This window comes from Lycorma delicatula, chromosome 2, assembly GCF_047948215.1.
Source record: "Lycorma delicatula isolate Av1 chromosome 2, ASM4794821v1, whole genome shotgun sequence".
NCBI classification, from domain to species: Eukaryota; Metazoa; Arthropoda; class Insecta; order Hemiptera; family Fulgoridae; genus Lycorma; species Lycorma delicatula.
This window is the reverse complement of record NC_134456.1, coordinates 146321046-146344585: the sequence shown is the minus strand read 5'-3', so window position 1 is coordinate 146344585 and position 23540 is coordinate 146321046. Positions and strand designations below refer to the sequence as shown.

The window sequence follows — 23540 nt, the reverse complement described above, 5'->3', positions numbered from 1 at the left end:
TGTTTATACTGAACAACAAAGTTTTGCGCAAAGCTCAATCTGTCTTTAATTAAAGTTCAATGTTACTACTAGTTAAACATTTAGGGCAAGCCAGTGTAATTATTAATTATTTTAAAAATTTTGTGTCAATAAATGAGTAATCTGGAGCATCCTCATACACAATGTCCGACTGTACCTAATTTTTTTTTTTTAATAGCTGACTTGCTAACCTGACTTTTATTGTAATGATTATCACAAATAGAAACAGTTGATTGGGATGATTTATGCAAGTTCCACCGTTTTTAAAAGCCAGTTTAGATTTATTTTTCTTAGAATTATAAGTATAGGTTTCTTTTTTTTGGTTGATTGTTTTTTACCCATAATGAAAGAGTAACTACATACTACTGTGAAAAACCTACTAGTATGAACTGACGAAAACCTAAATAATCTGTAAATAGACTCCCACGAATATTTAGTTAGTAACTGTGGTTGGCAATCACATCTGAAAACAAACCAGGAACAAAAACAAAACAACCTAATTGACTAACTTTTTATAATAACTTACTACCATGATTGCACTAATAATTGACCACGAATTACACAATATACTTGTAAAATAATTAATGAAACCAGGAAACATATAACATTTGCAATAAGACGAGAAATTTTGCCATTTTCGACACAAAATTAATATTATGTTGGTAACATTTCCTATGGAATACAGTAAACAAACTCTGATTCAGCACAGTGGCTGAATGCTATTCAGAAATAAACGTTCTTAAAAAAATGGTTCCTGATTGAACCAGCTGTCTTATCTTAGAGCCCAGCAATGTAAGTTTCAAAAATCTGTGTTTTTTCCAGATTTTTCGACTGTCGCTGAATAGTAATTATTTTTTTGTCCTTTAAATGTTATAATTTAACAAATTAATCTTCCCACAACATTAAGAACATAATAAAGTACGAAAATCTATGAAAAAACTGTTTTTTTTTTTTTTTTAAATATCAAGGTTGATACTCCCCTAAGTGTACTAAGTAGGGCCTTTTAAGCTACATCAATCATCAGGAAATAACATACTAATGATATTTTCACACACATACTTTCATACACAATTACAAGTTTTTCTAGTTATATATTTGGATAAAAAGCTATTTAATCAGGTACAAGAAATAAATTCTTTCTGGGGTTCCACTTATTTATGCTGCCAGCTTATACGGATTACCTAAAATCATTTAATAGTTTATAAATGTTTTACTACAGAATTTTTAGGTTATATCTATCAAACAAAAAATATATATTGAAATAGCATACTGTTGGGACTGTTTAATTTTTTGACTCAAAATAACAAACAGAATCGCTTGTTTTGAATTATTTTTGCCAAAAGATTTTCTAAAATTAAAGAAACTATTAATGAAGAAACACACAAAATTTTATATTTTTCTAATAAATTTTAAAAATATAAGAAATTTAAAATAAAAGAAATCATATGATTTCAATCATTGTTAAATCTGTTTTGTAAGTATTTTAAGAAAACATTGAAAATATATATTTTATAATTTTATTAATAAAAAAACTGATGATTACAATGATTACAATTAATAATTTATCAAAAATAGTACATAAAATTACACAAGACAAATGTTTCAGCATTTAAGTTCATCATCAAACAAGTAAGCATAAATAAACTACATTAATCATGAGTGAACATGAAACTTTTAATAGAGCTTCTAAACAAACTGTTAAAGATCTTAAAGAATTTTTGAAAGCAGAAAAGTTACGATTTCCAGTATATTATAATAAAAAGTCTGAGCCTAATGCTTGCCTTGAAGATTTTCAGAGACTTCAACCACTGGGAGCAGGATCATTTGGAAAAGTTGTGCTTGTTAATCATATAGCAACTAATAAGTTATACGCATTAAAAATCCTGGACAAAAAAAAATGTGTTGCTCTGGATCAAGTAGAACATACACTTTATGAGAAAAAAATACTTCAGGCATTAAATCACCCATTTTTAATCTACATGACTTATTACTTTAGTGACTTCAGTTACATCTATTTTGTGTTACCTTTTATTACAGGCGGTGAAATGTTTAAGTTGCTTAAAAAAATGAAAATGTTTGATGAAGATTTATCAAGATTTTTTGCTGCACAGGTATGTTTAGGACTAGAGTATCTTCATTGTCTTGACCTTGTATATAGAGACTTAAAACCAGAAAATTTGTTAATTGATGATGGTGGCTATCTTAAAATAGCTGATTTTGGGTTTTGTAAACTCATAAAAGGTAGAACATATACTCTATGTGGAACTCCAGAATACTTAGCCCCTGAAGTAGTGCTTACTAGGGGCTATGGACTTGGTGCAGATTGGTGGTCATTTGGAGTATTAATTTATGAAATGAATTGTGGTAATGCTCCATTTATGGGTAAAGATCCCATGGACTTGTACGATAAAATAGCTTCAGGAAAATACAAAGTACCACGGTACTTCAGCATCAGTTTAAGGGATTTATTGAGAAACGTCTTACAAGTTGATTTGTCTAAGAGATTGGGAAATTTGGCTGGAGGCGCAAATGACATTAAACAACATAGATGGTTTAGGCAAACTGAATGGGATTCAATTCTGAATAAAAAAGTAGAGCCCCCCTATAAACCAGAAAAAACTGAAATGTCCAGTTTCTCCAGCTCTATAAGTGGACCTGATGAGCCGCTTCGTATTTCACTTACTGATCATTTTTCAAAAGAATTTGCTGATTTTTAACTGATAAGAAATATGATTTATATAATCAATGATACATTTTGTAAATGTATCATTGATTATTCAGTTTATAAAATTTATACAAAATACGATCCATTAAATTTGACTAAAGAAATTTTTTTTCTTCCAGACAACTGTTTAAGTTAGAACATAACTGTTTTCAAACCCAAAAATGATGTATCAGCAGTAGAAAATATTATAAATGTGTAATGTGAAATTAGTAGCATAATGTTGGTATGAAGACAACTACAATCTTTTTTTTACAGTTGATTAATTTACAACATAAACTTAAACCTTGTGTATGGAAATATGGTATGAAATACATCACGTTTCTATACACAAGGGAGTTTGAAAATTTTGAGCCATATGAGAAATGCTATCCTGATTGGAATTCAATATAGAATTTTTCAAAAAGAAAAGCAGAGGCTTTACTATTCTGTAAGTTTAAAATAATTTTGAATGATTTTTTGAAGTTATTTAACCCAATTATTACAATTAAAGAATGTTGTTGATTACGATACACTTGTTAAGGACATCTATTTTCAGGAATCATAAGACCTTGCTGTTAATGAGGAAACATCTATGTCTCTGAAAAGCAGGTATTTATATTCGATTGATGAAGTCCCACCACAAATTATGGGCATTTAATGAGGTCAGATAAAAATCGTTCCTGACAGAGCAACAGCCCTTTCAGAAGGATCCTTAAACATCAGGAATTTAAAGCTTTGAATGCTACAAGGCTGAAAAAAACTGTAACTTCTATGAAATATTTTCTTCAGTGCTACTTAATGAAACATTATGAAAATATTGAAAAATTTTCCAGAGTTATAGTCTCCTAATCATGCCTGCAACTATGCCTTGTTTATACACTTACACAATTAATGTGCATACTTATCCAATTATTATTGTATTTATAATATTTTAGAAAATTGTTATTTAACTTTTGATCTTATCTATTCCTTTATTATTAATTATTCTTTTTATTATTATTAATGGATTATATTTTTAGGTCAGTAAATAAGTTTTCATATGTTAAATTTAATTATTTTATATTGTGTTGCATCTTATGTAAAATAAATCAAAATAATCTGTAAGTAATTACAGAGTGCTCCATAGTAACAAACACACATGCATGTGTCTATGTACATGTATTTCATACAAGAATACACACATTGGTTTATGTAAATATTGTAAAGAGATGGAACCATAAAAACTCATACAGTAAATTTGTTATTGTAAACTTGTTATTTTATCACACATCATTTGTTTTATTTTTTTTTTTTTAAATTATTTATTATTTTATATAATCGTAGTCTTAACATTGATTTTTTTAATTAAATGATTCATTTGAATTACTTGTTTTCATTTATGAAATTTATGTTTTTTATAATATTATAGTTAGTTTACTTCCTTAAATCCAATAAATTAATTAAATCTGTTTTACAGAAATAAAAAAGACTAAAATTATTATTATTTTAGTTATGAATTAATAACTATAGTCAAATAGATTTTTCATATGAGTGTATATAGGTTGATTTTATTTATTTTAATAAATTATTAAGTTCAATATTATTACATAATAAAAATGATTACTAATTTTGGTCAAAATTTTGTATGTTAAAATAAAATATGAACTTATGTAACTACATGTAGCTGTAGAAAAACCTGTACAAATTAACTGGTATTGATATACCCTTTTTATTTAAAACAATTGAGGAAAGTAATATTTTTTTAATTTTGTTATATTTTGTGATAGGGTTTTCACATTTAAATAAATAATGTTTTTAAATTAATTATTCATCTTTTTATCACATCAAATCTTTGTTTTTGAAAGCAAATTTGTTATTGTAAACTTGTTATTTTATCACACATCATTTGTTTTTTTTTTTTTTTTAAATTATTTATTATTTTATATAATCGTAGTCTTAACATTGATTTTTTTAATTAAATGATTCATTTGAATTACTTGTTTTCATTTATGAAATTTATGTTTTTTATAATATTATAGTTAGTTTACTTCCTTAAATCCAATAAATTAATTAAATCTGTTTTACAGAAATAAAAAAGACTAAAATTATTATTATTTTAGTTATGAATTAATAACTATAGTCAAATAGATTTTTCATATGAGTGTATATAGGTTGATTTTATTTATTTTAATAAATTATTAAGTTCAATATTATTACATAATAAAAATGATTACTAATTTTGGTCAAAATTTTGTATGTTAAAATAAAATATGAACTTATGTAACTACATGTAGCTGTAGAAAAACCTGTACAAATTAACTGGTATTGATATACCCTTTTTATTTAAAACAATTGAGGAAAGTAATATTTTTTTAATTTTGTTATATTTTGTGATAGGGTTTTCACATTTAAATAAATAATGTTTTTAAATTAATTATTCATCTTTTTATCACATCAAATCTTTGTTTTTGAAAGCATTCAACAACAATGTAATAAATATTATATGGTCAATTATTCTTGTGTCAATTTATACATAAAAACTTAATTGGTTGGTTGGTTGGATGTTATTTCAGGTCACTCAGTTGTTTGATGATAAATTGTTGCAACTCTTCATTACTTTTCTGTGCTAATCTCAGAATATTTACTACATCCTTCTTATTTAATGTTTCTCTTCCTACATGTTTTTTATTCTGTATTCCAATTATTATTTATTTTCACTTATTACTGAATAAATTTATCAATCCTAGGTATTTTAAGATATGATACTTAACCTAGCATTATAATATTCATTTAGTGATTTTCTTATTTCAAGGTACGTCTCTTTTTATAATTAAGACATTTTTATCTCTTGATTTTGAATTTTATCTATTTCAATATTAAACATTCCTTTATAGCATTATAAGAAGTCTGACAATAAAGTTTGTATACCCCTTGCAATCACATTTGTATATACCTAATATTGTATTTCCCCATGGTCCTTTTTAAAGTAAACTCATTGAAATCTCTTAGTTCATTCTTCAAAATAGCCTTTGAACTGGTTTTGTGGAATTGCTTTCAGAGCTGACACAATATTTCCTTGATGTCTTAAGTGTTGCCAAAATGCATCCTTTTAATGTTTCCTTTATATAAAAAAATCTGGTGAATGTGGTGGGTATTCAAACATTATGATTTATTTAATTGCTAAAAGTTCTCAACAGACAATAATGTGTAGTAAGTGCATTGTCATGACACAAAATCCATGAATTATTGGCCAAATTTTTGTATATATTTTGTTCTCCTTTTTATTTAGCTGTTTTGCCAATTCCACATACTAGGTCTGATTTACACAGTAGTACAATTTTTTATTCTTTTATTTTTTATCACCACATAGGATCACTTTAGTTAGTCCCTTGTTAAATTTCTTTGAAGGGACTGTTCGGGCCTTGCAGCCCTCCCAGTACTTTTTCAAACATTCCGATCTCTGTGCCTTTTCTGGTGTTGAAAATGTTCATGTTGTGAGTGTTGAGTGAGTGTTTTTATCCTTGATTTTTTAGTTTAATTTTATCTTGTCTGTGATAACTTCTGGTTAAAACCAATCTTCAGATCCTCTCTTACTTCTCTGATCCACCTGCATCCTATCTTGGATGTTTTTTGAGTCAAGATTGTATTTATACCATCCGAATTCTCGATCTGAAGTCTTGCATCCTCATGATGTGTCCAAAGAATCCTAGTCTCCTGTTATGCACTGTATCAGTGATTGTTTTTAATTCTTTGAACATGACTGTTGGGCTCAATCCACCTCTGCCCAACCTCCTGGAATGGAGCAGAGGTGGATTGGAGGTTTTTTCTGGTACTTTTTGTTGATGCAGGTTCTTTCAATCTTCTTTCGATTTTCTGGAGTCTGTTTGTCTTTGATTGTACATTCAGGTGGAACAGGACTTCTGGTTTTATAACTTATAGTGTCTTATTTTTGTATTTATGGGTAGACATTTTTTTTCTGTAGGTATACGTTATAAAAAATTTATATGCTTTAGCTAGTTTATTGTTCTTGTTTAGATTGAGGTTTTTTCATTCTGGTTGTTATTATTTCTTTGGAATTTATAAAATTAAATGTAATGATTGTGATTGTATTTATATAGGAAAAGCAAATAGATCCTTTAAAACTAGATTTCTTGGAACAATATTTATAAAAATAATAAATTAGGTTTACCCAGTATGACAGACCAACTATTAAACAATAAACATTATATTTCTGATATTAACATAAAATTAGAAATTAATAAAGATAACATAAAATGAAATATATTAGAAAAATATTACACATATATAAATGCAAACAAAATTTCAATTTGATAAAACTTCAGACAGTGTTTGATGGAATCTTATAAAAACTGCAACAGATAGCAGCATTTGAATAAATTAATATAAAATTTTAATTATTTTAGCATTTTTATTAAACATTTTTTTTTTATTCAGTAAATGAATTATTTCAATCGTAATTGAGAATCCGAGATCCCATGAAAGTAGTCATGGTAAAATTGAGGTAAGATAAGTCTTATCTCAATATTCTGTACTTGGTGGTTTATTTTAATAGAATTTAAATATAATTTAACATTACAGAGAAATAATATGAATCTTAAGAAGATTAATTTCAGTAAAATATATATATATATAGTACTAAATAAATATATATAGAGTACTAGTCAAATACTGTGTTTTGACTAGAGTATTTGATGTAGCTGTGGTTAAAACAGCTTTATCAAATGAAAGACAGCTTTTTAATCAATAAAACTGCTTTATCAATGAAAGAATGGGAATTCTCCATTCTATTCTTGAAGAATGGAGAATTACCATTTCATTGTTTACTTTGTCACTTCATTTAACAGTCATATTTTTTTATCTATCAATTGCCACTTTTGATGATATAGCTCAAAATTTTATCTTGGCTCTCCAAAAGATCTTGAAAAATTTCAGGTTTTCCTTGCTTCTACTTACCAGTGACCTCTTTCAGTGTGATATTCTTGCACATATATTAAGGTTTTCTTAACTGTTTCTCTATGTTCACTTATACTGATATGCTTTTAACTGACAGGTAACACTCCTCATGCACAAACTTACAAACTTTTGTACTGTTCTGCTCATTCATGAAAATCCTACCTCTTTATCAGCAACACTTTCACTTTCCTCAGAAAACTAATATCATTTTACTCATAAAACTTCATAGCAACAGCATTATTCCTATAAACTTGTTCAACATCTCCATTATTTCACTTCCACTTTTATCAAGTTTGATGAAAAGTGTAGTTAATTCTAACAGTGATGTTCTTGTAGTATACTAAAGCATAGAAAATAACAGACATCATTCAGAAACAACATGATACTGTTGTTTTGTGTATATTATGCTGCTCTGAGGAGATTATGTAATGATTACAGTTTCTGCTAATGCATGTGTTCATGAAATTTATTATCAGACCTCATATTTGAAAAACCTGTTTCTTATCTTCTTGGCTTCCTTATAGTCAAGAAAATTCCACGTAATTTCTTTTTTTTTCTACTGTAAATTATGACTGAAATATAGTTTTAATTGGATTACAACTAAATGTGTAGCTTCCAGTTCCTTCTTGTTGTTGAAGAAAAACTCACTCACAATGATTTTCCCTTTTGCCTTATCTTGGAGCACACCATAATATACATCATTCCTTATAAGTTGCATCAGAGATATGATTAAACTTGAAGGAAGCTTTGTAAAGATAACCTAAGCCTTAATGCTTTTATGATAAGTAATTTTTTACTTTTATTGTTTTATTATGACATTGACATACAAAAGCATGTTTAATCAAAATCAGAGAAGGCCCACTACAACCACATTATTCCAAAATTGAAACAAAATATGGTTTTACTAGAGAACAATATTAAAAAACTGTTAAAAAAAAATTACAATTTATAAATTAATTACAAGATTATATAATATTCATTATTATGATAACACATACCCATCAACGGTAACATGTCTAGTGACTAATGCTATCACCTGGTATCTTCTCGACATAGCATTCTGAAATCAAAGTTGTATTATATGAACACCTGATTCAAGTCCTTGAACCACTGCAGTATTTCTTTTCAAACTGTAACCCTCAATAACACACAATCGCTTTTGCTTCTTTTGGATCTTCAACAATTCATCCAACACTCCCAGTGAAATCTGTAGCCACCCTAGGTCATACATTTTCCTGTAAATTTACAAATAAGATAAAATATGAAATAAGAGAATGATTAAATAGTAATGTAATGTGTGTATATTTAAGTTGTTAATGTTTTCATTTCCAAACTTCAACTGCTTTAAATAAAGTATAATAAAATTTGTAAAAATGAGAACTCCAAAAAGTAAAAGTTACAATTAAATTTCATTTAGTTATATTTTCATGTGCACAGCAAATAAATGATATATTATTAAAGCATATATCATCTATGTACTCATAATTTAGTTTAATAATAGTAAAACATACTTTAGTTTTAATTAAACATCTTGAAATTTTAGTTCTTAAGTTGGCAAATGTTGTATAACTAAAGTTTGCAAAGAGTTTTTCACAATTTATTTTTTATAACCAAGACTGACTTTAAAACTAAAACAGAATTTATAGTTTTTAGACTGCAAAAGAAATCAGTCAGCTACATGCCAGATAAAGGAGATATGAAGACTGTGGACAGCATTTTAAATATCTACAATTAACAATGGTTCCTTAGTTATTTATCTATGAATTAAAAATCAATTGTAAACCCACCCATTTTTAAAGAAACATGATACAGAAAAAAGTAGTTTGTGGATAGATCTATAGAATTATATTTTGTGAATGTTAGCCATCTTACATAGGGCAAAACTTTACAGGTATCAAATAACATTAGTGTCTGCAATAATTTGACTTTAATAAATGCAATAGAGAACATTGGCTGTTACAATCATTAGCAAAAAAAAAATTAACAATATATACTGTTGTAACTCGACAACAGTGCTTATATTAAGTATAATATCTAAAGGAATTTATCACATGTGCCTTGAATTATTGTTACTTTACTGCCTTTTATACATCAAAGATCCAACTCAACAAGTGTTTGGTAGTATGAATCCATCGCACTGTAAGGATGAGTTACCATTTTGAAAAAAAAATTGTTGATAAACATATATAATGTGTTCAGAAATTCACTGTGCAGTGTGTTCTAAAATTATGTAGTGCACACTGTTCTTTCAACATTAGGTTGGTTGTCCTGTGGGTTTTTTGGGTATTGGTCACTAATAAACCAAGACATCAGTTTTTGAGTTGTGATAGAACATATGTTGTTTTGTTTATCAGAATCAATAGTTGTGTGAAATGTTCTTTCAATAGATCTTTTGTGAAGGTCTTTAGTGAAGCACAAGTTTTATGGAAAGTTTCCAAATGCCCTTGTTCCTCAACTGAATATAGTTTGAACCCTTATTGAAAAATTTTTGACAACATGCTGTATTGAAGATGTTGATCGAAGTGGAAAACCACCTAAAGTAAACAAACAGAAGCTGCTTGATATTTTGGATGCTATGGCAGAAAGTCCATCAAAGTCAATGTGTAAGTTAGCTCAGCAGCAAGATATCAGACTTGCTACCACACATAAAGCTGTAAGAAAAGAAACAGATACTTTTCCCGTACAAAGTAATGTGTGTTAAAGAATTGAACCCTACAGATCATGCCAAAAGACTAAATTACTGTCAATGGTTTAAATGTTTCATTAACTGAAATTCCATAGAATCCCCGACATTACATTTTTTTTTACAGATGAAGCTAGAAGAGTATAATTATTCACAAAATACACAACTTTGATTGACAACTAATCCCCAATGAATTACACAAACAATCTTTATACGAAGCGAAAATTGGAGTCTGAGTCAATGTAAGTAGAATACACATTGTGGGGGCCAATCTTTTTGAAAATACAGTTAATAGTGATCATTATTGTGCTGTTTTAACAAACTTCATTAGTCAGTTAACAGAAGTAGAAGTCAATCGCAGTTTGTTCCAATAAGATGGCACACGGTACACACAGCTACTAGATCATGACTTTTTTATGAAATGTGTTTGGTGAACAAATCATTTCAAGGGGTTTGTGGCCTGCACAATCACCTGATCTGATTCCCCAAGATTACTTTCTATGGGGCAGTGAAACAAGCAATGTAACACAACAGAGCAAGCACAATTGATAAACTAAAAACTGCAATAATGGCATACATACAAGACATTCCAATACATCAGCTGGTTAAAGTGTTTGAAAACAAATTGATATGTGTGCAATGTTGTATTGATGTTGGAGGAGGTCATTTTCACCAACTTAAATAAAATATAACAGTTATTTTAATATCAATTTATATAAAATAATGAAATAAAAATACAAAGTAATAATTTAAAAAATTTTGTCATACTTCCACAACTCCAGTGAATAGCAACTTTTCAAACACCTGTATAAAATCAGTTTGACAATGAATGAATAAAATTCAGAGTCAAGAAATAAATATTAATACAATGAAAACCTTAAATAAAAAATAAAAAAAAATATAATATGTAACCTCTTACTGTAACCCCCAATGAGAGGATTAAGCAGAATACTTTGTTTGGGTACTTCTACACATACGCTCTATGGATGGATGAGATTCTTTGTTTAGCAACCCTGTTCTCTACTGGGTGAATCAAAACTTCCGGAGGAAAATAAATCTTTTTTTGAAGTATATATTTAAACCAGTCAATATAGAATCATTCATCAGTAATGTACTCCTTCTGTCCAATTAAAAATGCCCTTATTTCATAGTATTTGTCTCATACTGAGTTTTATAGAGATTGACAGTCCCTTCACACCACCTTTACCTTTTTCTTATCACTGATTCCTTCATCCTTATTTTGGATTCCGTGTCAGTCTGGCCAAATAGGTCCATGCCGAGGTTGCTGTAACCTGTAAAGCCAACCTTATTGTTATTTGAGGAGGACTACCTGTGAACCATACAGGATTCTGATTACAGCACAATAACATTTTGAATATTAATCTTGCACAAGTGAATTTATCATAAAGGACATGAATAAGTATGTACATCATACTTATTAAGTGGGAAGATTTACATTTGATAGAGGATAACTGTTATATTCACATGGACTCATGTTCTCAATCTGTTTATTTTTGAATTCCCTATAGATCTCTTTCAGCTCTTACCATACTGTGAACAGAATTATAAGCTACAAAAATTAAAAATGGTAAACATTAAATAAAAATAACACAAACTAAATCAGAAAAATAAATACATATAGAATATGTTCACATTACAGTAGCTCAACTATGTTAACTGAAGTATTTATCATATTAAACAAATTTTAAAAAATATATAGTTGAAATTAGTGGATATGTAACAGCTACAGTTTTACCTTTACTTCTACCTCTAACTGAGAAAAATTCCAAAGCACGATAAGATTTTTAGCTGAAAAAGGAGGTTGAAAAAAAACCGTTAACAATATAAACTTATTGAATGAATTTGTTAACAGAATTCTTATTTAATAATCAAGACATATAAATAACCCATCGAAGTTGTTGACTGCTAAATCAAAAGTCCAGCATTCAAATCCAAAATTAAATCTGATATTAATCTGTACCTGACTGTGTCCTATGTCAGTTTTTATTGTGGAACTTAATAAAAAATCAGAAAATGTATACTTTTCTCTTTTTTTTTAACTGTCATAATTTCTTTATTGGTTTACAATAATAAGTCATCAGTCAAATACATTTTTCCACTTTCATCTGTAGTTATGTCTATAAATTATATTCACAATCTGATGAAAAAAAATTAGCAATTAAGACCATTTTTTGATATAGTAAACCTCAAAATTATACCAGTATATCCAAAAATTCCAGATGTGTATCAGAAATGGATTTAAATATATAATTAATCTTCTAAGATGATTTAAATTTGATTATACATAAGTTTGAAGCTTATGTATACTCATACACAGGAATATGTAGCAAATCTTTGTTAAGAGTGAAAAATGTTGAACTTTATTGCAATTTGGAAGATTGAGTCTTCTGAATGAAAAGCACAATAAGACCTTTAATTCTAAACAGCTATGTTTAAAATGAAAGTGCTATGTCTTAAACAGAAATCTTTATTTTTATTAAATTTACAGGGATCATGAATGTTTCAGTTGAAATAGTGAAAAAGAATAGCAAGTAAGTTATATAAAAAGATTGCATTCAGCTTACCATTTTTCTGTATTTATTTAAAATACCTTAAATTTCCTTCTACCACCTTTTTATTGATAGATTTTGTTTTATTTTAAAGAAGAACACTTTTACTTTATACATATTTTAAATAAAATTATTTTCCTTTTGCAAAACTAATCAATAATGTAAAAGTAATTTGCTTTAAATTTTCAATCAAACATAATTTAAAGGGTAATTTAAAATCAAAATGATTCACCATGTTAGCACTCAGTAGTTTTAAAATAAATTTTAAATTATTAGTAAAGAACTTCTTAGTTATACCAAACCATGTCTGATAAAATAGCATATACTAAAGCACAACTGCAAAATAGTGAAACTTTATAATAGTTATTCTGTTAATTGTGTGCACTTTGATAAAATATTTAATAAAGATAACCAAAACCTGATTAAAAAAATGAAATTTAAAGATAATCATTATTTTAACACATTCATTTCCTTTATAACTATAAAATATCTGTATCAATAAAAATTCTTACATGTATATAAAATCTAAACATGATTAAAAAGTAAATAGAAGTAATTCAAAACCAGAATCTTACTCAAAATTTTACCAATAAAATATGAAATTGGTACAGCACTTGTTTTGTAATCAGTGACTAAAAGGTGTGTACTAATTTTGCTCTCATCAGATGTCTGGTCCAGTAGCACCAGACAGTAACTTCCCCAACTTTAATCAATACATACTGTTAACCATTATCAACAAAAACTATTAAGGACCCTGAAAGTTTCGTATCAGCGTAAACAAAAAATGAAATGAGTAAATTATAAAGATTTTTTTAAACATTTTACTGTTATCACAGTTAATAGTAACAATGTTTTAAAGAAAGAATATTTTGGCAACTGAAAAATTGTCATAATTGTCAATTTAATTAACAACAAAAGAGGTATATCGTACTCATTAAAAATTTGTGTTGTAGTGGTAAAGAAAATTAATTCCTGCCTTCCTGTATGGAAGGTAGATAATAGACAAGTTATATTTCAAAGCTATAGGCTCCTAGACAATGTCTTTCAACCAAAAATAAGTTGTTGAGTTTAATATAACTAATGATGTTACTACTACAAATGCCACAAATTGTCAATTGTCTGATGTTACTACATCATCAGCAGTAGAAGTAGTAGTAACATCATCAGTATATAATAAAGCCACAAATTGCCAAAACTACAGATTGTATACCTATAGCTTTAATAAGCTATAGGTCTGTCAAGTGCAATCGCTTATCAACGTAGAGATGTTACTGCCTATGAATCCAGATTCAGCATGCTATATTAGTTGTCAGAGAATCCTTAAATAAATTTATCGCTAACTTCTAGATGAAATTTGTTAAGACAATAAAAGAAATGTTCCAGTAAGATATATATTTTCAGTTCTTTACTTTGTCATCAGAAAATTACTATGTCACTAGTAAGAAAATATTAAAAATTGTTGCATCTAATGTCTGTATAAATATTTGAGGATTAATTTGTTTGTATAAATGCTTTTAGATCATTGATTGACTAGCTTTTTATGTTTATTAAATCAGAGAAGGATTTAGCCTTTGAACCCCTCCTTGCAAAAGTAAAAAATTGCACCCCTATGGATCTATATGTAAGCATTCTAAAAAAAAATATATATATGGTTTGTTTTACATTTTTTAGCGAACATCCAAAAAACAACAATGTAACTCAGTAATTGACACAAATACTTATAATAACTTTTCACTTAAAATACTTCATTTAAAAAAACAATAACAGGAGTATAATTCAGACAAATCATTTTTATGACTTTTAGTTAAGAGAATTCTCTAATTAATTCAGAAACATCTAAATTGTTACTGTGTTCATACTCAGTTCTTATTATAAAGTCTGACAATCTTGTTTGAGATGTTGTTGTTTGCAAATAGTTCTTGATTATTTTTAGTTTGGAAAAACTATGTTCCCCAGAAGCAGCACTTGGAAGAGTTAGTAAAATTCTTACAGCAATGCTCAAGTTTGGAGCAGAATTCATTTTTTGATTCTCCATTTGTTAAAATGGTTTCCAAATCCTTCCAATTGGCCAACATTACAGAACTAACATCTTTTAGTTCAAATATATGATAGAAAAAACAGAAAAAACTGTTGTGATGTTGCAGCTGAGAAAATCTTTGTTCTGAGGAATTGATTGAAAGTCAGGTAGTAAAAGAATTCAATTTTGTATTTTTCCTGTGCATCAATTACGGGTTCATTCTGATTTTCATAATCAAATTGTCTTTTTCACCAATGAACTCGATGTCTAGGTATTGATTCAAAATTTTTATCTGCATCTATTTCAGATGTCATTTTACCAACACAAGGATAGCACTAAAGTGATTGTCCAATTTCAAATTCCTAAAAAAAAAGACTGGAACTTTCTAAAAGTTTTATTGGCAATTCAATATCATAATTTTTCCCCTGAATAAGTTTGCTTATGGGATGGACATGATTTTATACCTCAAACCATATCACAACAGAACAAAGAAATTTGTATTTTTGTATTTCCATAAGTAGCCCAGATGCTTCATCTCTTATTGAACTATCTATATCTTTGTTCTTGTAAATTCTAAGCAATACATCATGTATTTGACCGATTTGATACTTCAGCGGCTTTATAGCATCAATTCAACTTTCCCACCTGGTGTCACTGAGAGATTTTAAGGTTAGTTCTTCAAAATGCTTAGAAAAATGGCCCATGTGAAAGCCAATAAAGAAAAAAATAAGTAAAATTTTTGGATAATATTAAAGAAGTTTCCTCCTTGTAATGATGATTTGACCATATCATTTACCACCAGGTTAAGGGAGTGGCTACCACGTGGTATAAAAAAAACACGATGGTTAATATTTCTAATCTTTGCTTGCACCCCCCCGCATGTTCTCCTTTCATATTTGCTTGCATCTTTAGTCTTTGTTTCCTGAACTGGCTATCAGATAATTTCTTTTTATCGTCTGACATTCTATAAGTAAAGAAATAATGGAAATAAACAATCATAGAGATACAACTTTAAAGAGAAAATCTATTTTTAATTAACAATCTTTCATATTTATTTTTGTACATCCCCTATATATAATGCAGTAATTTTAGCTTTAGATAAAAACACTACAACAGTTTGTTACGTAAAAATCTATATGAAACAAAATTGCAACATTTAAAAAGACCGATCAGATCCGCCAATCTGTTTTCGAGCTAACAAATGCAAAATACCAAAATCAAAGTAAAAAAATAACAAAATTTACTAATGAAAAAAAAAATTAAATATTGAACAATATTAACAGCACAATTAGGAAGTAAATAATTGCAATCTTTATGAACAATCTTTCATAGAACTCCAATGCAAATGAACGAGGTTAATTTCCTTGGCGATTATTACAGGTGTTCATCTCAGAGAAACTACTTTCAAATGGAATCTACTGGGACAGAATATATGTCACAAAGTAAAAAAAAGCAAAATACCAAAAACAAAGTAAAAAATATAATAATAAATAAATGAATAATAAGTAAAGTTAAATAAATAAATGCAAAATGAACATCAAACAGAATGTCCTAGTCATATCATTCTAAAAATTTTCCGATGCAGATGTTCATCACAGAGAAAATCCTTTATACAAAGTCAAAATAATATATGTTTAATGTGAAATATTTTATAATCATATCTTGCGCGCAAGATTATTCTTCGTTATCCAAATATTTTTTTATATTAATGCATTGTATTACTATATGTATAAACTGTTTAAGCCTCTTTGTATTTTTAATACATAGTTGTATTTAGATATATATAAATTAAAAATTAAAAAACACAATAATGCATGTTATAAACAAAAACAGATAAAAGTCTTACCTTTGTTAAGACTTCCTTCAGGAGAGTTGTATAAAGATAAACTTAAAAATTACAATTATCTAATTGTTAATATTAATGCATTATTATTTCATTTTAAACTGTTAATTTTTTTTTCTTCCATATATTATATATTTCCTTATCAGGGGTACAGACTAACAGAGTGTTCGTCTGGTCATGATTAAATGAAATATCATTGAATTTGTATGTTAATTTTTTTTTTTATAAAAAAATATTTAAAGTGTAGAAATCAATAATTATATATATATATATATATATATATATATTTATTTATATATATTTATATATATATATATATATTAATAAAGAAATTAGTTTAAACTATATTTATATAAAATTTTAAACTCATTTTACAAAAATAAAAAATTGAAAAAGGGGTTTGCAAATAAAGATTTTTTACTTTTTGTGATAACCATCTTGAAAGCTAAGGTAATTTACCTTAGCTAACTAATCAGCCAACTAATAATGTCAAGACCCATATTTTATTCTTGGTTGATGTCTGATTTTTTCATCACAATTTCTCATCTGATGAAAATCTTCAATGACTATGTCTTGGAATCACTGTTTAAAAAATCTAGCGAGACCTTCAAGCTTTGCTTTGATAAGAAAATATGATTTTAAAATCTATCAATACAACAAACAACCTCAGGGTTTTACACCCTTTTTGCACCAGAAAGCTATTTGAGCTGATTGACAAACCATACCAAGAAGTGATTAAAGTTGATGAGATCAGTTATACTTACCTGATTATATTTTCAATATCTATAATCAGAAAATATAAAAATTTTATGCATAGTTGCTGTATTAGTTATATCAATATTTTAGCCATTGTTTTCTATTAGCCGATTTTAACTCATTACCTCGCCATCACATCATACATTAGCAAACAATGCACCAGTTATTCACAAGTCAAAACCAATGTGATACAAATAGCTCATCCACTGTATCATTGATGAGAGCCGCAAAATGGGGCTTGACAGCAATGAATGTAAAACCAACTTTTCTCCATGATCAAATGAAAATTTTCCAACACAACTCTCATCATTAAAACTATCAATAATGACACCAGAAACCAGAAAAATTAAACAGATACACTGGTATTTAATACATGTTAATAAATAAAAAATACACTATATTTAAGAAAACCACAAAGTAAAAAAAATGCATCTTAGTGAATTGCATGACAGTAATCCAGCAAGTTCTAGCATGTTCACTTTCACAACCAAAGCAGCGCAGGCCAACATACATATCTTGCTACCAGGTGATCGAAGGCAAAGCTCAAACTCTGTCAGTGTCTTTAATTGATTCTGAGCATTCAACATTGTAGATATTATCTGTCAAACGACCATATACTAGCCGTTGACCCCATTCCAATGACTCAAATTCGGGGACCTGAAAAAACAGAACCAAATCCAAAAAAAAATTAATATATCAAAGAATAAACTGTTTTTGTATTTTATGGAAGAAATCTTTTCTTATATTATTTATTCACAGAGTATTCATGAAACTAAGTAAGTTAGCAAATTAAATTTTAACAAATCCTAACAAGTCATTGATTAGTAGTGGGTGATTTTTCTCTTACATTATTTTAAGGAGAGAACATCTCTTTCTTGGTATTAAACTTTTTATGTAATCCTAATCTTTTATACCTTCCTTCCCAATCATGTTCTGGTTCTGTGGGTTTGGTTAAACACTCAGTACATCATTCAGGAGATGACATCTTTAGAGGCGCTATGTATTGGTTATTGTAAGAATAGATCTGCTTATGAATTGCCCCAGGAGTTCCTGGTCAGCATCTGTATAAAAAGCCAAAATTGTAACCAAGTGGTTCACTATGGATAACCTTATTAACATTAATTTCATGTTATAATATTTTTTCTATTAGTTAATTTTTGAATAATATGAGAATACAAGATTTAGTTTTGTAAAACTACCGAACTTTGAAGTATTGCATAAAAAAGAACTTTAGGATATAACAAAGGTAACGAATACAATACTACAAAAGTGTATTTAATTAAGAAATTAAAGAAACTTCTTCTGAAAGGTAACTTGAATAATTATTATTTCATATTAAATCAAAATATTTATAACAAATTACTATAAAAATATAATTATTAAAATAAGATTAAAAGTGAATAAACGTTTAGCAAACATATGTTACTTATTACATGTTACTTTATTACATGTAACAAAGTTTAGCAAACACATATTACTTTAACTAGATAATAAAAGCCTCTGGGGTTATAAGCTAAAAATTAGTTTATATGAAATGTGTATATGGCAAAAAACTATACGTTTGCACTATCACTCTCAGGCTGGAATTATAAGGAATAAAATAGCTGTGACTCCTAAGTGATTTTATTGACTTTTGAATTCTCATTAGCGTATTGATTTTTTTTTTCTTTGTTTGATATAATGTATTTTTTTTTGTACATTTGCTTGTCTAAGGCTCACAAGGGTAATGCTTTATCCTAATTATATAATAATAATAATGTGACCTGAATCATCACTCCAAGCCACGATCATCATCACAAGCTGATTGGTATTAAAAAAATATAAAGAAATGGTGACAAAGAGTAAAATTGCCTGTCGCTACAAATATGATGTCATGCGCAGTATGAAGAACAAAGACATACTCAAATACAAGGTATATCAAGGAAAAATAAAGAAAAAAAAAAATAAATCAAGGAAAAACAAAAAGAGGAAATTGTGATACACCTCACTCAACCATTAAAAAAAAAAAACAACTTTTTGTGTTTAATTTATCCTATGTACAACTGGTTTGTCCTTTTCTTAACTTCTACTTCCCCTCTCATAAAACAACACAAACACACCCATCAAGTATTTTCTTCTTTATTTCTATAATTTCATCGCACTATATTTACTTTTTCTATCGACATAACTCTCTCTCCAGTTATAAACTTCACCATAACTACTTAAAAACAAAATAAAAACACCTATCATATAGCCTAACAATAATAAATTCAGCTACAATTAAAAAATTATGTCCAAAACACTGAGATACAATAATAAAAATAATAAGTTTTCAAAATAAATAACATACATATTTAAATGTAAATATTGCTACAAACTGTTCTTATTTTTATCTCTTTCCCTAGTCCTCCGACTCTTTGATGATGGTGCATCATCTTCATCACCACCAGTGTTACATATTCATATATATAAGTATACAGAACTTAAGTTTTGCCTATTGTTAGGAATCCTGTTTTCAGAAAAAAATTTGCCTTTCATGTAAAACTGAAGCAAATCAAACCATTCTTCAATTTGTATCTATTTCTCCAGACATTACGAAATACAGCTGAATTTATTTTAAAGTAATTATAAGAATAAACCCAAGTAATAATAATTTATATCTGGAAGGAAAATCACATTCAAAATTTCATAAAATATTTTGCTGTAATATTGCTTCAGATTTTATTTGCCTTAACCTCTGACCCCTCCATTCTGTGGAAATCATTGCAAAAATTCATCCAAACTGTATAAATCACAAAAAAAGTTATCCTGTAAGATAGGGGGGAAAACCGAAATTTGAAGTGTAAACAAAATTTTCTGTGAAAGTTATATAGAAAATTGTTTGCTTTAATTTACCTAACATACAAAAAATACAACCTAAGCACAAATATGAGTACAAGTTTTACCAAAAAGGTAAAAGGGTCAGCAGACATTGCCGAGGATTTCATGCAAATTGCTGTTGCTAGAGAAAAATAAGTTCATTCTTTAAGGTTCCTTAAAGCAGGTTATGTCATGAATGCTTAATGTACTAACAGTAAAACAGACACAAATCAAGATGAGCAAAGACTGGAATAAACAAAGCCATTGAATGAAAATCCCTTTGCCTTACTCTCTTTGTAAACTTTTGCTTATCTTTAATTAAAAATAAATCAACAGACTTGCTAGGAAAAATTATCTCCAAAATCAACCCGTGAAACATCTGCAATATATCGTGTTTATATACATCAAATGAAATAAAATAATCTTTATTTTCTAAATTACACTTGCAGGCACCATTTACCGATTTTCAACTCAAAATATGAATTCTCAAAAAATACAATATGTACAATGTTTAAGCGTAAATGCTCATCCAGTAATGGAGTTATGTGCTTGCTGTCTATCCTGTAATTCTCAATAAGAACATTGGTAAAGTAATGATTAAGCAGTAATTATTAAGTTATGGTTAAATTAGTTGATTAAGACTAACAGTTCTTAAGTTTTAAGTGAACATCAGTATAATTGTATGAAAAAAGAAAAGGCAGTAACAACTACGATTCAAGAATGGTAGACATGTTGGGAAGCCTTGCAAAAACGCCTATGAACTAAAAGGTTAATTCCCCACCTTGAGCCATGGATAAATAGAAAACATGATAAGACAGGCTTCTTCCTGACACAATTGTTAATTGGACATAGAAAATATAATGAATATTTATTCAGGTTTAAAAGAAGGGCCTCATCTAATTGCTTTATTGCAACGAGGTTGACACATGTGAACACACCTTCTTCAGGTGCACCTGGTGGACAAAAAATAGAGAAAGATTGGCACTGGATATTCTCCCCAGAAAATATTGTCAGCTTTATACTATCAAGCAAGAAGGCCCAGGCCTCTGCTGAACAGTTTGCTTCCGAAATCCTTATGAAGAAAGAAGCAGAGCTGTGTGAATGGAATGCAAATTAAATAGAAGTTCCACTCAAGATAGTAGACACATGGCAGTGGATACTGTCTGAGTACTAGAACCCCAGGACGCACTACCAGTAAACCAGAGCTCCACCTAAACAACAGGAATTCAGAGTGCTTGTTAAAAATCCTGTGAGACAGGTGAAGAAAGTGAGAAGGGGTGAAGGACAACCTCCTGCAGAGCTGTCGTTTGTCCACTTTTTCTTGAATGGGCAACAGTGATGATACCCAAGGACTCTGGAACCCCTGAGCTTGAAAGTACCTTTCAGGGCTGTGAATGTTTAATCGCAGGTCTGGCTCTGCCGGGAGGGGGGAGCTGGTGAGGTGGTTAAGCTTAGTTGTTAGGACGCAGGTATACATACGCACTTTAATAACATCTAGCAGAACCTGTTGCAAATCCAACACTGCCCCCTTGGGGGCGTACATAAATGGTATTCCCCATCTCATAAAAAAAAGTGAACATCGGTACATTCTGAATATGAATTTCGATTTATATTATGTAAAAATTAATATAAAAAAAAATTGAATCCAATAATTAAATTTCCACCAGATTTCAAGTGAAACAAGTTTTTTCATTTGTTCCATGAAGATGCATTCTATCAAAATATTTCAAGCTAAAAGTTAAATAAGATAATGAAAAAAATATTGAATTTTAAACAGTAACAGTTCACCCTTCCCCTTGATAACACACTTTTATCTACATGCTTGGGCTGCATTTCAACAGAGAAAATATATTTAATTACATATGTCAGGAGTATCTGAACACAAAACTCTTCTAGCACCTTTTTGAATGATTACAAAAATATACAATTTTGTTCCAGAGCATGTAGAAGTGGTTTCTATATGTATTTTCCCCCTTGAATTCAAAAATTTAAACAGAATTTTTCTGTTACCCTTTGTTTTCAAGTAACACCCTATTTATTTATTTTCAAGTTACATTATAGAAATTATGTAAATATGTTATGGTATTATGCATTTATAATACACAAATGAACAATAATGTATTGATTAAGCATCTAAAAATGATTAATTTGTTATAAAAGAATGTCTGCAATGGCATAGAACAATACATTCAGTCAAAACTGCTAGATAATGCAATTCTAAAATTAGTCAAAAGATGGCTTTCTTACAAACTTAGTCATCACTGTTTGTCAAAGTGCTATCACAAGCAGTATCTGTTTTGATTATAATGTCTGAGATACTGGTTCAAGCCATACCCAGTCTGTATACAGTGTTCCATCTTAACATCTGACATCTTTAGTGTGTATGTGCTGATGTAATATACTTCAGTGTAAACGTTTCTCAGTTACAAAGTATTCTAAATTTACATTTCATCTCTTGAGTTCAAGACTTTTAGTGATTATATTTTTTGTAGTGTTTGTATGTTGTGTGATTTTGCAAAATACCTAGAAATTGTGTAAACCACCCCCCCCCAGACAGCTTTTACTACATTTGTGTTGATGTAACATTTAAATTTCAGTAATGTACTTTTATTCCTCTCTTCAAAAAAAATGTTATGAGATTTATTTTGACTGCAAAGTTGATAACCAAGACCAACAGTGGGGTCCTCACATTTGTTGTACTACTTGTGTCAGACTCCTCCTTACAAGCGTGTCAAAGGGTTCTCAGCACATGAACTTTGCTGTTCCAATGATTTGGCAGGAACCAAAAGATCATGCCACTGATTGTTACTTTTGTCTAATATTGTGGGCATTAGTTAAAAATAAAAGCAGACTTTTTCATACCCTAATTTACCATCTGCCATGAGGCCTGAGGCTCACAGTGAACAACTGCCAGTGCCTAAAACAGCAGAAAATATCATACTTAGTGAAGATCAACAACATAAAGAATTGGTAGAGGATAATGACAATGAAAGGGTTGATCCAAACAATGAAGCTTCATGTTCGTCTGGTGAATCACATTTACTAGCACAAGGGACCTTGTACAAGATCTGAATTTATCAAAAAAGGAAGCAGAACATTTAGGTTCATGATTACAAGGTTGGCACTTCCTCCACTACGAAACAGAAGTGTGTTTTTAG

The 23540-nt window shown here is 28.6% G+C and overlaps 1 pseudogene; it reads left to right on the top strand.

The window, feature by feature from the left end:
• The first annotated feature begins 1673 nt into the window (after positions 1-1673).
• LOC142319972 (cAMP-dependent protein kinase catalytic subunit beta pseudogene) lies at positions 1674-21499 on the top strand (annotated as a pseudogene).
• Positions 21500-23540: the final 2041 nt, after the last annotated feature.